Consider the following 6,642-nt stretch of genomic DNA (forward strand, 5'->3'; position numbering starts at 1 on the left):
ATTTTCTGGTAGCCTACCAACCTATTAACCTTTTGGATTTATAATGGCACAAAATAAAACTTTGTCAATCCTTATATAACCTACAAATCCGGCGTCTCTCCCCTGCCTGTTGTATGATTGGCCAATCATGCACTTTTTAAGCATGTTTACCAAAATGCACTTTGCTACATTGAATTGCATCTGACAGTAGCGAGCGATGACTTCTTACTCAAGGCATGCTGCTTCTCCTTATTACTAATTACTCCCTACTACCTCATTTCTGGAAATCGTTGTGGGCGGCTAGAGGTCCTCCCTGACCTGTGTAGCCAAGCTGTGAACATTTACAAATGTATTGCCCCTTCCCTCTAGAGCTTTTCTACGGGTCCAGGAAAAAAACATTGCAGACCCTAATGGACCCAGGAAATGTGTGCTGAAATCCGATTTGATCTGATCATTGAAAATAAAAATATATATAAAGCGACCCAGGACCTGGGACAGTAGGGTACTATATGGACCTGACAAAACTCGGTTATTAAAATGTTCTACTCAAAATGCACTGATAAATTGTTTTTGATGTCGGATATAACATATTTAGTTAGTTAGTGCCCTGTAGCACCCCTGCTGGGGTATAGGCCGTCGACAAGGGACCTCCAGAGTTCACGGTCACTGGCGTTCTTTTCTATCTGCTACCAGGTGCCTCCCAGTCTCTTGATGTCTGCCTGGAGGTCCCGGCGCCAGGTGTTTTTAGGACTTCCTCTGCTTCTCTTCCCTTGAGGGTTCCAGGTCAGAGCCTGTCTGGTGGTGTTTGACACTGATTTGCGTAATGTGTGCCCCATCCATCTCCATCTTCTTCGTCCAATTTCGTCTGCTGCTGGGGGTTGTTTTGTTCTTGTCCACAGAACGTTGTTGCTGATCTTGTTCAGCCAGTAGATTTTCAGGATAGACATTTGTTTATGAAGGTTTGCACTTTATTTATTGTGATCTTATTGATTCTCCATGTCTCTGCCCCATAGAGCAGGACGGATTTTACGTTGGAGTTAAAGATTCAGATTTTAGTCATTTCCCGTATCTCTCTAGAGTTCCAGATGTTCTTGAGAAGTAGAAATGATGTCTTTGCCTTACCTATCCTAGCTTTTACATCTGCATCTGTACCACCCTGACTGCTGATGATACTCCCCAAGTAGGTGAAGGACTCTACCTCTTCTAACATGATGTCACCATGGGTGATCGGTTCCGTACTAGTTGTATTTATCCTTGTTTTTTGTTTTTCCCTCATGGATGGATGGATGTCCTACTTGTGAGGAAGTCTCTATGAGTGTATTGATCTTGTCTTGCATCTGGTGGTAGCTATGTGACAGTAGTGCCAGGTCATCTGCGAAATCTAAGCCATCCAGTTGTGTCCATAATGTCCATCGGATTCCATTCTTCCTTTGTTCTGTTGTTGTTCTCCGGATCCAGTCAATGCTAGTAAGAACAGGAATGGGGATAGAAGACAACCCTGTCTGACCCCAGTCTTGATTTGTTAGCTGTCCATCATGTCCATCAATAGCTGTTTTTAATGATGTTCACTAGCTTAGTGGGCACTCCATGGTGTCTCAATAACTTCCCTGCGGTCTCTCCATGTACACTGTCGAATGCCTTCTCGTAGTCGACAAAGTTGACATAGAGTGGGGCGTTCCACTCTAGTGACTGCTCTATGATAATGCGAAGAGTGGCAATCTGGTCGACACAGGACCTATTCTTTCTAAATCCTGCTTTCTCTTTCCTCAGTTGGTGGTCAACTGCATCCTTCATTCTGTCCAGGATGACTCTATTTAGCACTTTGCCTGGCACAGAGAGTAGGGTGATCCCTCTATAGTTTCCCAGGTCTCCTTTCTTTGGGAGCTTGTTAATAAGACCCTCTTTCCAGTCTGAGGGTATCTCTTATTCTTCCCAGATCCTTTTGAAGAGTGGATGCAGCAGGCTCACCGTGATACCAACATCTGCCTTTAGGGCTTCTGCCGGGATGTTATCTGGCCAAGTTGCTTTCCCACTCTTCAGCTGCTGTATCGCTTTCCTGATCTCCTCTCTGCTGGGTATGTCACAGCTGATGGGGAGGTCGGTCTGTGCTGGTTGGATATCTGGTGGGTTTACTGGTGGGGGTCTATTTAGCAGTTCCTCAAAGTGTTCTGCCCATCTGTGTAGTTGTCCGTCCTTTGTTTTAATGCTGTTTCCCTCTTTATCCCCGACCGGTCTTTGTGGCCTGCTGTATTTGCCCGACAGCTTTCTGGTGGTGTCATGCAACTGTTTCATGTTTCCATTTCTTGCTGCTTCCTCTGCTAGGTTGTCGATGTATTTCCGCTTGTCCGCCTTAATGCTCCTCTTAACCATTCTATTGATATTAGTGTACTCTTCTTGTGCCTTTGCCTTGGATGCTCTTTTACGGCTGTTTGTCACTGCTGCTTTCTTCTCTTTTCTTGTTTGGATCCTTTGTTGGGTTTCTGTAGATATCCACTCCTTTTGCTGGAATTTCCTGTAGCCAACCACTTATTGGCATGTGGATATTAGTGCGTCTTTAATATGTTGCCACTGACTGTTTTCATCTTCAAGTAGGTCCTGGAGAACTTCAAATGTGTTTGATAGTTTCAGTCTGAATTCCCCTTGTTTTTCTGCGTCCCTCAATAGGCTCATGTTGTATTTCTGTCTGTTAGCTGTTGTCTCCGTCTTGTTCTTCTTGAGCTTGAGTTTCAGTCTAGCAGTTAACAAATGATGGTCAGATGCTACATCTGCCCCCCTTTTAACTCTCACGTCCAACCTGGTCTCACAGGAATCTGTGAAATGACTACGGACGCTTAACTCGAAATCCGTGGCCACATCACGGAAACACGCCTTTTTCCGTGATGTGGCCACGGATTTCGCGCCAATGCAAGTTAATGACACTGATGTTCCGTGGCTCCCACACGGATCCCGTTTCAACGATCGACCACGGGGTGTTAACTCAAAACCTGTGGTGGTCTCACTGAAACACTTGAACGCTTGATGTGTCCACGGAAGTTGCTCCAATGCAAGTAAATGACACTGATATTCCGTGGCACACACACAGATTCCCGTTTCAATCTGTGTGTGTGCCACAGTTGACCACGGCGGGGGCTTAACTCAAAATCCGTGGTGGTCTGACGGAATCACTTAAATCGTCTGTGATGTGGCCACGGAATTTGCTCCAAGGCAAGTAAATGACACTGTTATTCCGTGGCTCACACACGGATCCCCGTTTCAACGAGCGAGTCGACCACTGGCGCTTAACTCACAGTCTGTGGTGGTCTCACGGAATCACTTAAATTGTCTGTGATGTGGCCACGGAATTTGCTCCAATGCAAGTAAATGACACTGTTATTCCGTGGCTAACACACGAATCCCTGTTTCAACGAGCAAGTCGACCACGGGCGCTTAACTCAAAGTCTGTGGTGGTCTCACGGAATCACTTAAATCGTCTGTGATGTGGCCACGGAATTGGCTCCAAGGCAAATAAATGACACTGTTATTCCGTGGCTCACACACGGATCCCCGTTTCAACGAGCGAGTCGACCACTGGCGCTTAACTCACAGTCTGTGGTGGTCTCACGGAATCACTTAAATTGTCTGTGATGTGGCCACGGAATTTGCTCCAATGCAAGTAAATGACACTGTTATTCCGTGGCTAACACACGAATCCCTGTTTCAACGAGCAAGTCGACCACGGGCGCTTAACTCAAAGTCTGTGGTGGTCTCACGGAATCACTTAAATCGTCTGTGATGTGGCCACGGAATTGGCTCCAAGGCAAGTAAATGACACTGTTATTCCGTGGCTCACACACGGATCCCCGTTTCAACGAGCGAGTCGACCACGGGCGCTTAACTCACAGTCCGTGGTGGTCTTACGGAATCACTTAAATTGTCCGTGATGTGGCCACGGAATTTGCTCCAATGCAAGTAAATTACACTGTTATTCCGTGGCTCACCCACGGATCCCAGTTCAAACAAGCGAGTCGACCACGGGTGCTGAACTCACAGTCGGTGGTGGTCTCAGGGAATCACTTAAATTGTCCGTGATGTGGCCACGGAATTTGCTCCAATGCAAGTAAATGACACTGTTATTCCGTGGCTCACACACGGATCCCCGTTTCAACGAGCGAGTCGACCACGGGCGCTTAACTCACAGTCCGTGGTGGTCTCACGGAATCACTTAAATCGTCCGTGATGTGGCCACGGAAAGGCAAGTAAATGACACTGTTATGCTGCTATGTAAATGACATATTTCCCTTGCTCCAGCCTTCCAGTTTGCCATTTGTGTTTCTGTCGAGCCACGAGGGGGAGTAGTAGCAGGCTAGTCAACATTAGCAACATAGCCTCTTTAGCAAACCAGCTTCAAAACAAAACTTTGCATTGAATTGCACGCAAAGCAAGACCGTTTAAAGGTCCCATGACATGCTATTTTATGTATTCTTTAATATAGGTATTAGTGGGCTACTAACACAGTATTCAAAGACGTTCCCGAAATTCAGCCGTGGTGCATAGTTACAGCCACTCCGAGCTGGGGTCTCGAGCTATAATGCAAATGAGGAGGAGCGAGGCGGGTCAAGAAGGAGGGTGGGGGTGTGGCCCTGAGCAGCTTGCAGCCACGGTACCATGCGCTCTGTTTACAGTGGATGTATCGCAATGGCGAGGCGCACACAGCCTTTAGCCGTGTTCTGTAAATATTCTAGAACACACGGGAGTCCTGGAGCTCTATATCTAAATATTATCATATAGCCTACACAGATATCTATATCATATAATATATATTATCACGGCCAAAAGCTGTGTGAGCCGATATTATGAATCTCAAACGACCGCGTTGGGTTCTCCAACGTCCACATCAATGTGAAGTAGACACTGTAACGCAAGTGTTTCTTGTCGGTTCTTTGACGTGTCTTGTATTTCCACAACGACTGTTGTGGGGGTTATCTGAGCCATGGTTGAGAAGGAATTGGGGGAAAGGAACTTTGGCTTTGACTCCCTCAAGAACATGAACCACGACATGGAGGAGAAAGGGAGTGTTGGCGGCGAATGTCTCCCGCTTGAGCCCCGCTGAGAGACCACCGCCGGAGGCGGAGGTGCCTAAACGCTGCCCGGCAAAGATCCCTTTCTCCTCCTTGTCGTGGTTCATGTTCTTGAGGGAGTCAAAGCCAAAGTTCCTTCCCCCCAATTCATTCTCAACCTTGGCTGAGATAACCCCCAATACGAGTCTCGTTGTAGAAATACCAGAGACGAGACTCCGACGTGTTATGCTCCATAACACCAAAAGCAGAACGGTTATCCAAATAACAAGGAAGTGTACAACACTTGCGTTACAGTCCTGGAGCTCTATATCTAAATAATATCATATAATACATAGATATCTATATCATATAATACATATTATCACGGCCAAAATCTGTCTGCGCCTCCAGACGATATTATGAATCACAAACGACTTTGTCGGGTTCTGCGACGTCTCTGGTTCTTCCACTTTCACATCAACCTGAAGTCGACTGAATCGCGCGCTGCCTGCTGCCGGCTGCCCGCTGCCGGGCGATGGTGCCTCGCGGCAACCGGCGGCATGTCGCAGTTCATGTGCTTCAGCGAGTCAAAGCCAAAGTTCCTTTCCCCCAATTCCTTCTCAACCATGGCTCAGATAACCCCCACAACAGTCTCGTTGTGGAAATACAAGACACGTCAAAGAACCGACAAGAAACACTTGCGTTACAGTGTGTGTATTCACACACACACATGTGGCGCTCGCACGGTCGAGTCTCATTGGCGGGCCAACGTCTCTGGGCGGGCCAGGCAGAGTAAGGGGAGGAGCTGAGATTCTTGGTGACGTCATGAATACAGACATTCCAAATCAGCGCACTTGAGCCTCCGTTTTTTCAAAGGCGAGCAGAACAGCTAGTGCTCGTTTTACACCAAACGCAAGTTTTAGCCACTGGGGGACCATAGGCAGGCTAGGGGAACTCATATTGATTAGATTAGATTAGATTAGATTAGATTAGATTAGATTAGATTAGATTAGATTAGATTAGATTAGGCTTTATTGATCCTTTTGGGATGTCTCCCTCAAGGATTTTTTTTTTTTTTTTTTTTTTTATGTTAGAAAACCTTATAAAGTGAGATTTTCATGTCATGGGACCTTTAATGCATATATTGGTGACCGGATTAAAGCAGCAATGAAATCAAGTGTATAAGAGGTTTGAAAAACGACATTAAAGCCACCAACGTGGTACAAATAGAAAGAAAATACATCTCATCCCCCATTAACTATGGGCGCAGCCATCTTCTTTGCGAGTTGTACAGCTCTGCTCGCTCTACTTTGAAAGCGACGAGATACTACGACCAAAAGGGGGTGTGCCTCAGTGAAATGCCGCAAGAAAGCTGGGAGATTTGCGACTTTACCACTTCGTAAATCCAAATGGATAGTAGCATTATTCCGTGGCTCACACACGGATCCCAGTGTAAACGAGCGAGTCAACCACGGGCGCTGAACTCAGTCCGTGTTGGTCTCACGGAATCACTTAAATTGTCTGATGTGGCCTCGGAATTTGCTCCAATGCAAGTTAATGACACTGATATTCCTTGGCACAGAACACAAACCATAGCCTTTCAATTGGGATATTTTATTCGACTACA

This window comes from Gadus chalcogrammus, chromosome 3 (assembly GCF_026213295.1).
Source record: "Gadus chalcogrammus isolate NIFS_2021 chromosome 3, NIFS_Gcha_1.0, whole genome shotgun sequence".
Classification (NCBI taxonomy): Eukaryota; Metazoa; Chordata; class Actinopteri; order Gadiformes; family Gadidae; genus Gadus; species Gadus chalcogrammus.